Source organism: Chrysemys picta, chromosome 23 (assembly GCF_011386835.1).
Source record: "Chrysemys picta bellii isolate R12L10 chromosome 23, ASM1138683v2, whole genome shotgun sequence".
In the NCBI taxonomy this organism is placed as follows: Eukaryota; Metazoa; Chordata; order Testudines; family Emydidae; genus Chrysemys; species Chrysemys picta.
This window is the reverse complement of record NC_088813.1, coordinates 5,051,614-5,069,500: the sequence shown is the minus strand read 5'-3', so window position 1 is coordinate 5,069,500 and position 17,887 is coordinate 5,051,614. Positions and strand designations below refer to the sequence as shown.

The window sequence follows — 17,887 nt, the reverse complement described above, 5'->3', positions numbered from 1 at the left end:
TTTGTCAAGCCGGGCCTTAAAAACCTCCAAGGAAGGAGACTCCACCACCATAATCTGTTATTAGGGGTGGAGAATCTGATACCGGGCCTCATCAGGAGAGGATGACACAATATTTAGAGGGGGTGATTCTTCCTTTTGTTGAGATGGATCCTCAGGTGGGCTTGCATTTACAGGCAGGATCACCTGAGTAGCTGCTCAGGATTATGATCTAGCAGAACAGGCTGAGGAAGAGGTAATCTGTGCCTGACATGGCCACGTGAATCTCCGTGTGAGATACTTGGAGCTCCTCAGGGTGTCCAATATGGCCACTCTGGGTATGGCAGAGAAGGCTAGTCTGGCCAGCTCCAAGGACACTCCTTGCAGTATGAGAGTTTTCTCTAAGATCAAGATCTCAAATGTCTCTCAGAAATGTCAAGAGAGTAACAAGATCCTCTCAATGTACTAGAGATGGGCCCCTACCGTTTTCTGATCAGAACTACAATCATCTGATGGCAATGGTGGAGCTGTGTAATGGTATGCATGTGGCACCCGTTTAACCCATGTGGTTGGTACTAATGTTGGTATTTAAGTCGGCATCAAAGCTGTATGGATGGGTGCCAAAGACTGTGCACCAAGTACATCCAATGAACCAGTGGTCAGTACCAGTGCAGATGTGATTGTTTGTGCCACGAGACTGAACAGCCATCTGTACCAAAACAAGTTGGTGTGTCAGTGCCAAGCCTGTAGATGGAGTTAATATCAGTACCAAAGTTGGTACCAGTCCCAGTTGGGATGGTGAAGCTGTGATAGATGAAGATGTTGATACCAGCATTGAAGATGGTACTGATAAAGTCAAAATTACAGTTGAATTGTTCAGTTGAATAAGAGGGAACAGAGGTACAAGACGCATAACCAACCACTTGCTGCTTCATAAGCCTCAGGTGTAGCCAGTGCCAACAACCCTGGAGCTATGGAAACAGTTGCTGGGTCAGAAAGCTCTGATGGTGCATGACTCAGCGGAAGCCTACCAGCTGGTGGCAAACTCAACAGTACCAAGAGTTAATCCGGTACCAGGGAATGTCTAGTTGAAGCTGACACTCTAAAGTCGGTGCTGGAAGCCTCTTGTTTGATTCTTTCAAAGTCTGTCAGTACCCAGAGTCTTTTTTTAGCCCTGATGAGCTCTTTTTTGGTTTGGGGAGGCCTTCAGGTCTTGAGTTCCTGTGAGAAGGGTCCGGAGAAAGGGAGCACTTTCTCTTCTCCAATTGAGAGGAACCCAGTCTGTCCTGGTTTTGGAAGTTTTACCTCAGGTAAAATTGGGCTTGTGATACCTAATACTGTGTCTGACAGTCCCAGATCTGACCATGGTCTCATTGCCTGCTCCATTACGTGCTGGCTCAAGCAACACTCCTTTGATTTTGGGGTCCTCTTTCCCTAATCTGACCTTCTCCCACGCACAACAAGCAATGAGTAAGAGGGGCAACGTTTAAACCCAGGAGAATCCAGAATACAGCCAATGTTCTCCCTCTCTGGCAAAGGGAGCTGACTCCACAGGGAACAAAAGAGGATTAAATTTAAAAAGTGAATAAACATTATACAAAGCTAAACACAGCAGTACTACCTAACTAACTATATATTAACAGGAAGAAAGGTCTCAAAAAGAGAAGAAAGGGCACCGTGACAGAGCATGGAGCGCTCCAGCTCACAGCCATGGGCCATGAGAAGGAGCGGAGGGGGAGTATGCCCTCACTTGGGGGGAGACATGAGGAGATGCAGAGCACACACTCCACCCCATTGGGTACTGCTACACAGACCTCTCCAGCTCGAATGCATTGGGCACGCACATGTCTAAGTGGAACAGATACATACAAGCACTTGAGGAAGAATCTGAAATGGCCATCTGGTACCTCCTGATGGATGAACCCCAAAAGGTTCACAGGTCAGTTCTGAATTAGGTCACCAGTTGATATTCAGGCCAGTTTTTTCATGTCAATCCACTTTGCCCATCTCTTCCTTACAACCTGGCATCTCCTTTCAGTGACCAGGCAAACAGCAGTTGCTGACCATCGGTTAACTCGATAAGCCACATATTAGAGGTCTGATTTGCCAACTTCACAGCAAGCTAATATACCAGCTGAACCACCACCAACAGCCCTGTCCATAATCTCAGGTTTCAGTAAATAAATAACAATACTTTGAACTTTAGCACCATTCCTGTGAGTATCACAAAATGATGTACTGACATAACTTAATTAAGCCTTGTGCAATCCTTGTGAGGTAATTGTGGACAGAACCCAAGACTTCTGATTTCCAGTCACCACACTCTAACCACTAGACCAAACTTCTCAGTGTAAATAGCCTTTTGTTTAACACTTGCTTCTGACCTTTGCTTTAGCTAAGATGTTTATTGTGCCATAGTTCGGTGGGAGCACCAGGGTGAGAGGGGTCAGCTTGTTTAAAATGAATTTATTTCTTGAAGTTGGGCTTGTGATACCCAACAGGATTCAACTTCATTCCTGGCCCAAATTCTGTCAGAAAAGATCTATAAAAATAGCTAAGCAGTAGGGCTTTTTTCCCCACCCCTTGTCCTTGAGACCAGAGAAGTCTAATTCTTCTACATGTATAGGATTGCCTGTTATCCTGCTACAAGAATCTATATTAAAACCAGCCACAGACAATAACCTCATACCATTCAGTACAGGAAGCATCATGATCTGCAATGCATTACAGGTCTAAAAAAACCCGCCTAATGTTAGAAGAGTCTCAAGCTGTTAAGCTACTACTTATCTATGGTAATTCACCATAAAATCTCTCCCTTGGCACAGCTAGGGAGTTGTTTTCACTTTCTAATAATGAGCATGTGACACAGACATTTAATGAGTTACCAGAATAACTGAACCAAAAGGCAAAAACCAAGAGGTTTTAGTGCCCAGGGGTAAATAATCATAATTAAAATAGCGACTGGACAGAAGAATAAAATAAAGGCTGGAGGTGATTATAAAATCATTTAGACGGAATAGTGCGCGTACTCCTTTCATTTCCCACAAGGATTCTTAAGTGTGACAAAACGCAGCTGTCCTGGCAATAGGTACCTGGGGTTCCAGTGCTTCCTCTACCCATTATCTTCCCACATCATTGGGAACACGGCTCCCTCTGCTTAATGACTGACTGAACTGCTGGCAACTCTGGGAACTTCTGTAGCAACTTTCCTCTGAGCATTTCAAAGCACGCTACAAATGTTAATGAAGCCGCGCTGAGTTATGTAGACAGGTGACATTATCCTCACTTCAAAAACGTGTAAATGGAGACACAGAGAGCGTGATTTGCCCAATGACACGTTTCACGTCAGTGGAAGAGGCAGGAATAAAATTCTGACTACCAGTCCCTGCTCTCACCACTACACCCCTTCGATCCTTGTTTTGGTCCCTACATACCATTTATCCCAGACAGCCATATCGCTCACTACAGGCAGTCCTCAGACTTACGACACAATTGGTTCCTGAAAATTGTGTCTTAAGTCGAAACGTCGTAACTTGATTTTCCCATAAGAACAATGTTGGATTAAGCACCATAAAGTCAAAACCGACGTTGGAAAGTCAAAACCAACGTCGGAAAGTTGAAACAGGATGTCAATTTATAAATGGCGTAAGTGCCGTTTGTCATAACTCGCACGTCATAAAGTCAAGGACTGCCTGTAATGTATTGCACACATTTGGAGATGTGTCATGGGCATAATTTTAAACTTTGTAGAAGTGCCTAGCATTTGAATCAAGATAGATATGTCACTGGCCCCGTGATTCTGAAGTTCACACACACACAAGCACACAGACTCAGACAACATTTCCCTTTCTGTCTTTCTTCTAAGATTGTTAATAGGTAGCCATTTGTCTCAGAGTCACTCATGGCATTGTAACCCATATGTCTGGCTTTGTGGCATGGACAGGTTTCACTTAATATTGTACATAGAGCTAACGTGAGCCAGAAAATAAAAACCTCAAGGCAGAAACTTAATTCATAAACTTAGTTCAGAGAAAGATATCTGGCCACAAACAAAAACTATTTAAAAATATATATAGTGCCAAGCTCTACTGTCTGTTTCACTGGGATAAATCAGAGTAATCTAACTAACTTGAAAGGAGTTACTCTGAGGATTTGGCCCCTGGCATCTAGCTTAACCCTGCAAGAGTTGTGAAATACTCAGAAGTGAACATACTCAACACAGGCTTATGCTGGTAGCATGCAAGAGATGCCTCAGACCCATAGGTCTGGACATTTGATACCTGATTCTCTTGTGTCATCATTTACATCCGTCCAGAGTGAGTGCACAGTGCTACCAGGTCCGAGTACTGGGGGCGACTGTGTGCTGCGCTGCCTGCACACACAGGTAAAGCCCAGAGAGAGCTGGGCCAAAGGCAACTTTAGGTCCCCTTGGCATCCTTGGGATTGGCCTTGTTGGGGGATGGTGCAGCCCAAACATAGCTGAGGCAGCCTAGGTTACGACTCTAAGTTATAGCATCCCTGCTTGGGCTGCCTCTGAGTAACTGCAACGTAGAGCTGCTCAGAACATTCGTAGCAGAGTGCGCTGTTGTCCTCTCCCGACACACCTCTGCCCCAACCCCTCTAGCAGGGCACGCAAGGGGCCTTATGTACACAGCTCTTTAATGCAATGCCTGTGCTGGGGGAATTGTCCTCAGAGCTGAGCTGCAACTTCAAACCAACCTCTACACAGATAGCGCTCTAATGCAAGTCCCGTTCGCCCGTCTGTCCTGCAGGCTCTCTGGGAGCATGCCCACAGGAGAGTAGGGCTAGCAGGCCTCATCCCTAAGAGTCCAGGGCTTCTCAGAGAGTCCATAGATCAGAAAGATCCCTTCACTTACTGGGAGCACAGGGCATTATCAAGGACAGAAGGGGCCCAACTATCCCCTATGCTCACTTAGTGCTTGTCCACAGTAGGGGAGGGCTGTGAGCAGTAACAATCCCCCAAGCTTACAGGCCAATATCTTCTATAATTCAAGAAAAACATCTTTTTAAACAGACAGGGTGGGTGAGGTAACACAGAGTTCTTCTTCAGCTCTGTGTAAGCTCAAAAGCCTGTCTCCTTCTATTTTATAGGACAAAAACTGGTCCTATAAAAGACATTCCCTCACCCACCTTGTCTCTCATATCCAGGGACCAACACAGCTACAACAGTGCAAACATCTTTTTAAACACCCATTGTAAAAAAAAGTACCAAACAAAAGCCAGAATTTGCCAAAAACAAACCTAAAATAACCCCCCCAAACCAGATACCTTAGATATACCCTCCCCCCAGTAAACAAGCACTGACCTGTCCCTGCTGGTCTGGCTTTGTGCTCCAGCAGCGGCCCTCAGCGGATGGGAGGTGACCCTCATTGCCCATTCTAGGACTTCACATCAGAGCAGGAGCCAGCCATTCCAGTGGGGCTGAATGCCAAGGGAAGGAAAAAAATCATGTTTGAAACTAACAGTGCACCTGGCTTCCCTCAGTGTGTCAAACGGGGGAATTCAGCACCAACTGACCACGAGAGGGAATGTTGCTAGGGTTCTACTATCTTAATGTAAAGGGGGTTAACTGGACTTTGTCTTGGATTTACATTTTAAATCTGTGCATTCAAAGTGAAAGGCACAAACCTGCAAATACTTACTCCTAAGTGCTGTGTTTAGTACTGTGCTCGGTCCTAGAGAGTTCAATGGGATTGCTCTTAGTATTAAGCCCTGCATGCCCTTCATCAGGGCTTAATTTGTGCCAGAACTTGCCAGGGCTGGGCCCCGGCACCTCTGGGTTTGGCAGTTCAGAGCCCCGGCACCTCTGGGTTTGCTGCATCAGTTATGAATGAAAAATAATTGCTTGAGCCCCAGCACCTCTTTCATTACCAATTAAGCACTGCCCTTCATTGAGAGTTTGCATGATTGGGTCTTTAATTTGCATCCTTCTGCCACACTGTGTGTGATTTACCATGAGTACAATACACAGAGTGCGCTCACATTCAATCCATACAGCCCAGGAGAGACAACACTCAATGCTCCGCAAATTCAGTATAAAGACACTGGATTTTTTCTGGTTGCACATCTAATTTTTCAGTTTTAAAATGTATTTTTAAAGCCATTTCACAGTTTTACAAATGGGAGCTGAAAAAGTTTTGGGGGTTTTTAAATTAAAAACTGCAAGAAGATTTTATTTATTGGGTTTAAAAAATGAAAATCACATTTTGGCTGAAGGCCAAAGTCTGAACTCCTAATGCATGGGAGTGAGAAAAGTTTGCACCATCTAGCCCTGAGACTTTATAGAACCAGGTTTCACTCCAAAGTGAATTCTTTGGGCCTGGTTCTGATCTCACACCAGTTTCACAGTTGAACAACTGTATTGTGTTCAATGGAGTTACTCTTGATTTACCTCAGGGTAAATGAGATCAGAGTCAGGCAATGAAGGGAAGGGGTACATGCCCAAAATTATGTATTCAAAAAGGTTTAGAAAGGAAAAAGCTTATAAGCCTTCTAGTATTGCCTGACTATGCACAAGGCTATGAGCTGTACACTTATCAATATCAGTCAGTGCTGAATACACAAGGCATATGGCTTTTGCCAGAGAGCTCCTGTTCTCTCTCCCTAGAATTGAAAACTTGAGGACTGGTGGTAGGAAATTCTTGGAGGTCTTTGTAACTCACTGCTCTTGCAGTCTACTAAATGCCTTGGTACTGTTTAGGATAGGATGGTCTTTTGGTTAAGTAAGGCATTGGATGGATTGAGGCAATCTGGGTTCAATGCAACGGGCTCCCTGTGCAACCTTGCACAAGTACTAAGGGTCTGATCTTCCAAAGAAGTGAGGGTCAGATTTTCAAGTGCTCAGCACCCACATGTGAGGTCAGATTTTCAAAAGATCTGATCCCACCCAGGCACCTACATTTTCAAGAGAGCTGTTGGGAGCCAACGTTGCGGGATATTTTACTGTGATATTTTCCAAAGAGCTCAGCACCTCGTTGGAGTTTTTAAAAATCTGGCCATTTAATGATGGTTAAAAGCTGAGACCTTTGGAAAATCCTAATCCCTCTGTGCTTTTGTTCATTGTCTGTAGCCTGGGGATAATGACATTTCCTCACCACACACGAGGCGTCATGAGGATAAATTCATTAACGTTCCTGAGGTGCTCAACTATCAGTCATAGGAGGGGAGACAAGGTAGATGAGGTAATATCTTTTATTGGACCAACTTATGTGATGAAAGAGTCGAGCTTTCAAGCTACACAGAGCTCTTCAGAAGTGCAACTCAATAGCTTGTCTCTTTCACCAACAGAAGCTGGTCCGGTAAAAGATCTTACCTCCCCCACCTTGTCTCTTTAATATCCTGGGACCAACAGGGCTACACCACTGCAAACAATATGGGAGAGGAGGGCAGTTAAGCACCTAGACAGAAGATGGATCTGATATCTTTAGCTCATGTAGTCCACATGGGTGATGCAAGTATGGAGCAGTACTATGTCTGTGCTAAAACCATTAGTAATTGTTGGTTCTGAATTTTTGCATCAGGCCTTAAGCATGAGTGATGACAGATACCCTAAATCACTACATAAATGCAATAAAATGTAGAACCCAATTTCACCCTCAGATTTGTGAAAGTGGCATCCACTGAAGTCAACAGGTGTTTTGGGGTAGAGCAAGTGCATGGTGTGAATTGTGAATAGGGCAGGGTTTCTCAAACAGGGGACGCCACTTGTGCAGGGAAAGCCCCTGGTGGGCCGGGCCGGTTTGTTTACCTGCCGCGTCCGCGGGTCCGGACAATTGCGGCTCCCACTGGCCGCAGTTCGCTGCTCCGGGCCAATGGAAGCTGCTGGAAGCGGCAAGGGCTGAGGGACTTACTGGCCGCCGCTTCCAGCAGCTCTCATTGGCCCGGAGCAGTGAACCGCAGCCACTGGGAGCCATGATCGGCCAGACCTGCAGAGAGACAGCGTGACACTCCAGAACCATTCTGAAATTCACAATATAGGAGCTGTTCCAATGTACCGGGGTATTTTGCCCTGGCCAGAAGCTTAGTCCCTGAACTCATGGGTGTTGGGTAAATTTTTCAGGCTCTGGAGACAATAACTCCCCTATTGCGATGTGTGGGAATTAGCTCGTTTCCCATGGACTATTTGCATAGGGCTTTGAAGATGTAAAGTGCTGGAAAACTACTAAGTTTGCTATAGCTTCTTTTCTTCCCTTACATATTTAATATGCTGCAATTTAGTGTAACTTTGGCTATGGGAGATTTTCTCCCCAGAGCTCTGCCATTTCAGAGGCTACTTCAAGCCCCATCGGCCCACATATTATTTCTAAGTAGTTTTTAGGAAAGTTACTAGCTAGCCCAGACACAAAAGGATCTGGCCCATGAGAAAGAAGAACTATAAGAGGAACAGAACACTGTTAGTTTCCATATTAGCATCTCTTGGATTGAACAGCTGTAGACGGTCACAGAAGCTTGAAAGCTCAATGGGAAAAAATTAGGCTGGTAAAAAGCCATGGGCTTGGCCACACTGCCTAAAATCAAAAGTCCACGTTAGGACTGGGAAAAGAGGGAAGACTGAATGCTGTGAGTAATGCCATGTGACACCGGTAAAGAATCCTAGAAAGGGTTGCTTTCTTCAGATAATGCACAAGGAACTTTATAAGAATAAAGTAAATAGCGTCTTCCCTAATTCTGCTCTCCCACTGGTTTACTGTGGCGCTTCTGTCTGGCTACCTGCTACAGATTTAAAGAAACAATACTCGCATCTTCTCCCCTTTTTTTTCCCTGTAAAAACAATCTTTAACAAGAATTAATATTTAACAAATTACAGTCACTGGCTTTAATGCTTGCCTAGATCTGGGCATATTCTGGTTTTGTTCAGCTGATTACTTGGCTTAACAAAGCAGAAAGGTAAATTCATGTACGGGTGGCTTAGGACACCTTTCGAAAGGACTATCTCACTTCACTAAGGTTGTGGGGTGAGCACGGGCAACTGAAGTGGGGTTGGATCCAGCTGAAGACGCTGCCTGTTTCTTCTGTATTAGGTATCTCGATCAAGCCTGAAGAATCTCAGGGTGCAGCTACATCTGACGACGACGGCAGCTTGTGTTATCTAATATTTTTCTCCATCCATTTTTATCAGGAGAGTGTCTGCTGTGCTAAGCTAAAGTAAATTTCATGCTGTATCCAGTGGTTAAAGAAGAGGGCCTGAGAACTCTCATATCTGACATCTCTAAACCTGGGATGATTATTATTGGGATCTGTTGTATAATTTAGACGGAATATGTGGGCCCAAAGAGCCAAAAGTGCTAATATGATCCTGAATCTGTCCAACATTAAACCGTTTCAAACAAGGTTCGGCATTCGGCCCCCAGAGACCTCAGCCTGCTTAACACTATGGCAAACACACCGTTAAACACCCTTTTTAACCTTGTGGTAGACATATAGAAAAAAAGGAGAAACAGTTAAAGCATTTAAAATGTAAAGTATTAAGTAGGGTTTTCATTTTAACAACAGCCTTTGTTCCCTTTCCTCTACCTGGTGAGAGTTTTTGAAGGAAAAAAAACCCTTGTTTGACAGTCTTTTAGATGGTATTAAAGATAATAGTAACTGTCCTTTTGGGGGAAGAGACGAAGTTAGTTGCGTTGGGCTGGAGCTATCGTTGTTATTGCTGTTGAAGTCTGACAAAACAAGGCAAAAACACACAAAAGAGAAATGAAAAAGAACAGCCAAGATAGAAAATGCAGCTTTTGTCTCTGGTGTTGATTTTCACTTTCAGCCTTGCTCCTGAAAAACACAGGCACAGCACATGGACTTATCAGCCACTCTGAGACCTGGCAAACTTGTAGCAGCATTGGGTTGTTTAGGGCATTGCATTTAGCTGCCTTTCTGGTCACAGGCTTACAGCAGTGTTGCAAAATATACAGTCTTGGCCAACTAAGCCAGACTCTGATTAGACAGAAGGAAAAAAGAGAAATATAGGTAAAAGAAAAAATAAGGTAGGAAAGGAAACAGACACATGGGGGGAGGAGGAAACGAAGTCTCACATCCCAGGTGGTGTTTGGGATTTAGCCGAATCCAGTGGAAGTGGGGCGTCCTCTGGATTCCTCTCTCTGGTCTGTTCTGGCCACGACATCTTTCAACATTCGAAGAAAAAGGGTCCAGGGTCCCAGCCATGATGGTGGGACTTGCTCCTTCCACCAGCATCATGGTAGCCTGCTTTTCTCCTCTTCTAATGTTCACCCCCAAATCTCTTCTTGTAAGGACCCCAAAAGGGAGTGATGGGTGGAATAGCCGGTCCTCTCATTATTGGGTCTGCCAATTATATCTCATTTCCAACACACCAAGTTTGTTTCATTAATTTCTGGTCCCACAATGTTCTTTTTTACCAGGCATGATCTTAACACAGCCCTTGACTTATACCAGGAGGTCTTTGTGTTTGGACTAATATAGTCTGTCTCACTTTTGCACCTTTTCTCATCAGTGTTGATCGCTATAGATTATTGTGAGACTTTATGAACTTTCACTCACTTTTCACAGTTGAGTTCACAGTTTGAGTGAATTTGTAGGCCCAATTCTCACAACAGGTCTTACGGAATGAAGACTGTTCTGCCCTGTCCAGCCACAAGCTCCTGGGCTAGGGTTAATCTAGTGACTGACATGAGGGTTGTAGTATGGCTCAGCAGAGCTAATAGGGGGTCTTTTTGTTGTACAATTCTCTGAGCAATAGGTACAGCTCTTTCTGTCAGCCCATTCCCTTGAGGGTGATGGGGCTGAAACTAGCATGCTTGAAATTAATACTGGATCCAGAAAGCTTGGAATTCAGAGCTGGCAGGTTGTGGCTGCGTTGTCAGTAGCTATGAGTCTCAGAATGACAAAGAGAGAAAAGAAACCTTTTCAGTGTTCTATGACCTCTTTACTTGTGGGTCTAAGGAAAGGCAGAATTTAAACAAATCTAGAGAAACAGTGAATGGGTTTCAGACAGGTACATCTCCTTCCCCCCGTGTCGTGCATATGGCGAGGTTTTCTGAACTATGTCTTTCTGGTCATTCTGCAAGTTGTGTATAACCCCACCTTGCAGGAGAAGTCCTGCCATATGCTGGGCCACCACCCCAACATTCAAAATCACTCACAGCATTTTGCGTGGCCGTCATGGCCCCGGTACATCTTTTCCAATATGACTGATATGGATAATCAGACTTTCAGAGGGTTTCCTCTCATTGCTTAGTAGTCATGGGCTGATGTAGGACCATTCAGAAGTAACTGGGCCAGCCTCTGTCTTATCTATCTGGATATAGTTTTCAGGTGTGTAGCAGTGCTGGTGGATATTTTACTCAGTTCTAATTTTTGTGGGGAGGTTGGGAAACTGCTCAAAATGGCACCCGTGTGTCTCTATATTATCCTGAGCCTCCAGAGAATCTGCGTGATCAATGGGGCTCTTCAGTAAGGAGTCAGTCACCACCAGGGATTTCCCAGTGTGTGTTCTGCAATAGGTTTAAATCTCAACAGATGCATGAGCAATCTCAGGCATCCCAGGGCATCTTTATTAGGTCTTTATTGTTTGTTAACTGAATGAGTCACTTCTGCTCTGTTACTGAAAGGGTGGAAATGCCTGGAGGAGTAGTGGGAACGGCTCCTTGGGCGGGAGGAGTAAGATCCAATCTCTCTCCGGTGATCATGGCAGTACTATTCCCACCGGTGCTGGAGACCAGTACTGTGGTGGACAGGTTGAGCCGCCCCAACAGGTCCCACTGAGGGGAAAATTTCCAGCGTCTGTGTGTGGGGCATGCACACACCTAGAGTGGAAAGGACATGTGCAACACATCTCGAAGAACAACAATTACAGAAGGTTAGTAACTATTTTTCCTCTCACTTAACATGTGCAATCACTTGAAGAACTAGGCTGAGCTCAGTTAATTTAGAGATTATATGTTCCAAATTGGGGAGAATATATCTATCCCTCACTGCTTCACAGAACCCTTGTAGGTCTATGCAGATATGAAAGCAGTTAAGGGTTTTTATAACAGATGCCATATGGGCATATTACTCAGCCAGGTCCTGATGTGCTCTGTTACATCTATCCAGTACTTCCTTTGCTTTGGGCAACAGCAGGATTGGAACAGTCCAGCTGTGCCAAACACATGAGACATGCCCCTTCTTTTAAGAGGATCAACACTGGTTCTCCTTTAAGCAAGCTATTGTTGCTGAATGCTGGCCCAAATTCCTCCGTACATGATATGAGGCCCACCTCAGTGGCCTTGGTTCAGTCTAGTTGGCTGACCTCATTACTGAGAAGTGGTATCCCCGTTTTGCCTTTGTAACCACTATGAGCTTTAAAACTGACACAGGAAATTTATCTGGCCACTTGGACTAATGAGCTCTATTCTGGGCTATTCCAACTTTGAGCTTGGGCTTATCTCCTTAGAAGTCTCTTTAATTTACAAATCAGAGTCACCTCTGCCCTGAGTCAATTTAATTTTAACAATATCGCAGATCTTGAGATAATCATTACAAGCCTATTGATAAATGCTGTCTGTAGACACAGATCCCAGGAGACAGGTATTAGTCATTCTTGTTTGATCCATCTTCCAGATCCCTTTGCTTTAACTGGTATGATCCCTATACCGTTTTTTTCTTACATTTCCTGCATATATTTCAACCAGTTTGGTAGATTTAATCTGTCCTGTGTTCTCCCTTGGTACGTCTGTCACATTTCTGCCCACAGCGTTCAGTGCTATTAAGCAACATTTTAATGGTGCTTCCCTGTTTCCCATGGGAATTTTTTCTTTGCTACATTTTGCAGTATCATTCTTGCATCTTCATTTGCTCTGACTGTTGTCACACATGCACTGCTTGTTCCAGAGTCAGTGAAGAAGATCCCTTGTTTAAAGTCCTATTAGACAATCTTTTCTGTGTTCTTCCTTATGCTATACCTTATACGGCACCTGCTTGTGCATACTGGACCCTTATAAAGTCTTCCATGCTTTCTCCAGGCCTCTGCATCTTTTGGTAAAAACAGGCCCATTTGTGTATTACATTTCTTTTTGTAATTTCATGCTCAAACTTGAAAAGAATGTCAGTGTTATCATCTGCTTTCAGAGTGAAGGCAAATGGTTTATAGAATACTTTCAGTTCTATTCCCCACTGCACACATTCATGATTTGCCTGTACTTCACTGGTCTCTGTGTTAAACTTCATTTTGGTTTGAAATTTTTTGAAACATTCTCTCTACTCAGGCCGTCCTGTGGCCTTATCAGACTGCATTTCTCAGGGAGGGTTGAACTGGGACATTTTCTTTTCCAATTATTTACATTGATTCAAAATGAGTCAACTTCTGAAACCATGTCATGTTACAGAGGTAAGGTATCTTAGAAAGCGTCACTTCCAGAGTGAAGTTCTGGAACAGCCTTCTAAGAGGAGCAATGAGGTCAAAAAACCTAACTGGCTTCAAGACTGAGCTTGATAAGTTTATGGAGGGGATGGTGTGATGAGACTGCCTACAACGGCATGTAGCTGATCTGTGACTGAGTTACTACAGAGAATTCTTTCCCATGTATCTGCCTGGCGAGTCTTGCCCACATGCTCGGGGTCTAACTGATCGCCGTACTTGGGATTGGGAAGGAATTTTCTTCTGGGTCAGATAGGGAGAGACCCTAGGGGTTTTTCACCTTCCTCTGAAACACGGGATAAGGGTCACTTGCAGGTGTAAACTAGTGTAAATGATGGATTCTTTGTAACTTAAAGTCTTTAATCATGATTTGAGGACTTCAGTAACTCAGCCAGAGATTAAGGTATTGTTTCAGGAGTGGGTGGGTGAGATTCCATGACCTGCAGGAGGTCTAGGGTGACCAGATGTCCCAATTTTATACAGATAGTCTAGATTTTTGGGTCTTTTTCTTGTATAGGCTCCTATTACTCCCCATCCCCGTCCCGATTTTTCACACTTGCTGTCTGGTCACCCTAAGGAGGTCAGACTAGATGTTCATGATGGTCCCTTCTCACCTGAAAGTCTATGAGTCTACAAACATTGAACAAGAAACGTTCAAGGAAAACAATGTAATACCTAAAATTATTCGGTCTCTCTCTGCTTCACTGTGCAACTTCTGCCTAGAACTATCTCCACCCCCTTTCCTGTCTGGCTTCTGGCTCCACATTTAAAGAAACAGCATAAAAATCCGCACAGGTGCTATATGACAGTTTAGTAATTTTACAGTTGTGTACTTAGTAGAGGGCCAACATTCCAGAAGGAAAAAAATATCCCCTCTGTAGTAAAGTAATTCTGTTGAGTCATACACTGCGGCAAGACGGGAAATCCTGGCACCAATTCTTGAGGCTTTATAACAACTCCACATTCACAACCGTCTAATGATGGGAATTTCAAGTGCTATAAAATCCAAAGGAAACCGAAAACATTTTCTCCTTTACCTTTTAGTTTCTAAAGAATTTTTGTTTTTAATTACGGCTTGGACTACAGATATCTGATGAGTTGTGCGATAATATAATTGATCTGAATAGTTCTAAACAGGCATTTTTCACTTTGTAAATATCTTTGAGGTCTTCAGATGAAAGGTGGAAAAAAGTAAAAACTGGAATTAATCTTCCCAGCTCATACCCCTCCTCCTGTCAAGCAGGGAAGTATTATCCCTATTGTACAGATGAGATTGTGGGGGAAAGTGACTTGCCCAAAGTCACACAGCAAATCCATGGCAATGCTGGGAATAGAACCAAGGAGTCTTAGGCCTTATCTACATTACAAATACTTTGCCTGTACCGGCACGGCCCTAGCGTAGATGCAGCTCATACCAACAATTTTTCTCCCAGCATAGTAACCCCACCTCCCCAAACAACATTAATTATGTCGACAGAAGCGCTCTTCTGTTGGCATAGCTGTGTCTACACTGGGGTTTTCCCAACATAGCTATTGGAGCCACTATTGCTGGATACTCCAGGCCACCCTGCTGTGGGGCCTTTGGATTGAAGTAGCCCCCATGTAGAAAAGCCTCAGCTACTCTGCTGGCTTGGTTCACCCTGCATTTCCCAGCAGCCAGCACCCAGGCCAGTTAACTGGGATGGGCTGAGCTGTGGGGTAAGATGCATCCCCACCCTTAGAGAAAATGGTCTTAAAGGGGTAGTGTGCGTTCTTCCACAGCTTTGTGATAGTTAACCACTGTCATATACTGGAGCTTGGGCTTATATCGAAAGCTCACAGGCAGTGCAGAGCTTGGGGGCAGTGGAAGGGTGTGCAGATACCACTGTGGCAGATTCAGAGGTGGACAATGAAAAATCCATGGCTTTTTCTGAACAGTATTTGTAGTTCAGGTGTGGGGGTTAATCCAATTGCCAAGCCTATGGCCTTGCAGCATGAAAGGTGCAAATGGCAAATAGGTTTCCTTTTCTTGGCTACTTGATCTGCAAGGAAGGCAGATCAAACCTCTCTCTTTTATATTAATAACTAAAAAAGGCCTGGTCTACACTACGGGGTTAGGTTGAATTTAGCCACGTTAGGTCGATTTAAAAATGACTGCGTCCACACAACCAACCCCGTTCCGTCGACCTATAGGGCTCTTAAAATCGACTTCTGTACTCCTCCCCAACGAGGGGAGTAGCGCTAAAATCAACTTTGCTGGGTCGAATTTGGGGTAGTGCGGATGCAAATCGATAGTATTGGCCTCCAGGAGCTATCCCAGAGTGCTCCATTATGACTGCTCTGGACAGCACTTTGAACTCCAATGAACTAGCCAGATACACAGGAAATGCCCGAGGAACTTTTGAATTTCATTTCCTGTTTGGTCAGCGTGGCAAACTCAGCAGCACAGGTGATCATGCAGTCCCTCCAGAATCATAGAATGTTTCTACGCTTCCCCTATCATCTCCCTCCCTGAGATTATCGCAGATTAGAAGGCAAAAAAAAATGCACTCGCGATGACATGTTTTTCTGAGCTCATGCAGTCCTCCCGCACTGATAGGGCACAGCTTAATGCATGGAGGCATTCAGTGGCAGAAGAAAGAATTGAGTGCGAAGAGCAGAGGCAGGACGCGATGCTGAAGCTAATGGGGGAGCAAACAGACATGATGAAGCGTCTGGTGGAGCTGCAGGAAAGCCAACAAGAGCACATACCCCTGCTGCATCCACTGTATAACCACCTACCCTTCTCCCCATGTTCCATAGCCTCCTCACACAGACGCCCAAGAACGCGGTGGGGGGAGGCTCCGGGCACCCAGCCACTCCACTCCAGAGGATGGTCCAAGCAATAGAAGGCTGTCATTCAAACAGTTTGATTTTTAGTTTGGCTACAATATGCAATGTGGCCTTGTCCTTTCCTCCTCCCACACTCCACCCGGGCTACCTTGTCCGTTATCTCATTTCTTTTTAATTAATAAAGAAAGAATGCATTGTTTCAAAACAATAGTTACTTTATTTCAAAGGGGGGAGGGTGGTTGGGTTACAGGGAATTAAAATCAACAAGGGGGCGGGTTTGCCTCAAGGAGAAACACACACAACTGTCACACTGTAGCCTGGCCAGTCATGAAACTGGTTTTCAAAGCCTCTCTGATGCGCAGCATGCCTTGCTGTGCTCTTCTAATCGCCCTGGTGTCCAACTGATCAAAATCGGATGCCAGGCAATTTGCTCCAACTTTCCACCCCTTACTCTCACAGATATTATGGAGGTCTGACCAACAGCACCAGCGAGCTTTTAAACGTCTAAAGGCACATTCTACCACCATTCTGCACTTGCTCAGCCTATATTTGAACTGCTCCTTACTACTGTCCAGGCTTCATGAACAGATCCCCCAAGCAGGAGAGCAGAGTTGCAGCGGAAGTGGTGGACGAGGACGGTTAGCAGTCCTACTGCATCGTCTGCTGCCAGCAGCACCCAGGCAGACCAGAACGGATCCCCCGAGCTCATCACTGGGGAGCAGGAGAGCAGAGTTGCAGGAGAGCAGACCTGCAGCGGAAGTGGTGGAGCCGTACACCCTGCCCTGGAGATTGCTAGGAGCCAGGCAGGGAAGACATTCCCAGAACCCCTGGCCAAGCTACATGTCCAGCGAGGACGATTAACAGTCCTACTGCACCGTCTGCTGCCAGCAGCACCCAGGAGGACCAGAACAGATCCCCCAAGCTCGTTGCTGGAGAGCAGAGTTGCAGTGGAAGCGGTGGAGGACGACGGTTAGCAGTCCTACTGCACCGTCTGCTGCGAAGCCAAGGAGCTGCTGCTGTGTAGCAATGCCAGCTGCTGCAGGTGCTTCTGTGTCGAATGCTTGGAGGTCCGGGTAGGGCAAGGTACCTCGGCCCAGGCAAAAGAACAAGAGCCCTGGAGCGGTTACATGTGTCAACCACAGAAGTGCTATGGGATGTTACAACGCCGACCAGACTGGGATGTACGGCTGCAAGACTCCTTCACCAGCGACAAAGGACAGGAATATGATGCACCTAAAACCTAAAAAGGCCCGCACATTTCCCAGAGTCACTACCCTTGATAACAGAATGTCAATGATTGCATTGGCTACTTGGATCACAGCAGCCCCCACAGTAGACTTGCCTAGGGTGACCAGATGTCCTGATTTTATAGGGACAGTCCTGATTTTGGGGGATTTTTATTATATAGGCTCCTATTACCCCCCACCCCCTGTCCCGATTTTTCACATTTGCTGTCTGGTCACCCTAGACTTGCCCACAACAGCAGCAGTGACAGTGAGCTGAGCAGGCTCCATGCTTGTCGTGGTATGGCGTCTGCATGGGTAACCCAGGAAAAAAGGCATGAAAAGATTGTCTGCCATTGCTTTCATGGAGGGAGGGGCGACTGACAACATGTACCCAAAACCACCACACACAAAAAAGTTTTTGCCCTATCAGGCATCGGGAGCTTAACCCAGAATTCGAAAGGGGGTTCCAAAGAGGATGGATCTAGACTGT

The 17,887-nt window shown here is 45.2% G+C and overlaps 1 protein-coding gene across 1 annotated transcript in view; it reads right to left on the bottom strand.

Moving 5' to 3' along the window:
* HIVEP3 (HIVEP zinc finger 3) overlaps window positions 1-5,794 on the bottom strand; it is a 430,983-nt gene extending 425,189 nt beyond the window's left edge. Inside the window, exon 1 of the mRNA XM_065576909.1 lies at window positions 5,303-5,794. The gene's annotated coding sequence lies outside the window, so the exon portion shown is untranslated. The remainder of the gene's footprint in view (window positions 1-5,302) is intronic.
* Between the last annotated feature and the right edge of the window lie 12,093 nt (window positions 5,795-17,887).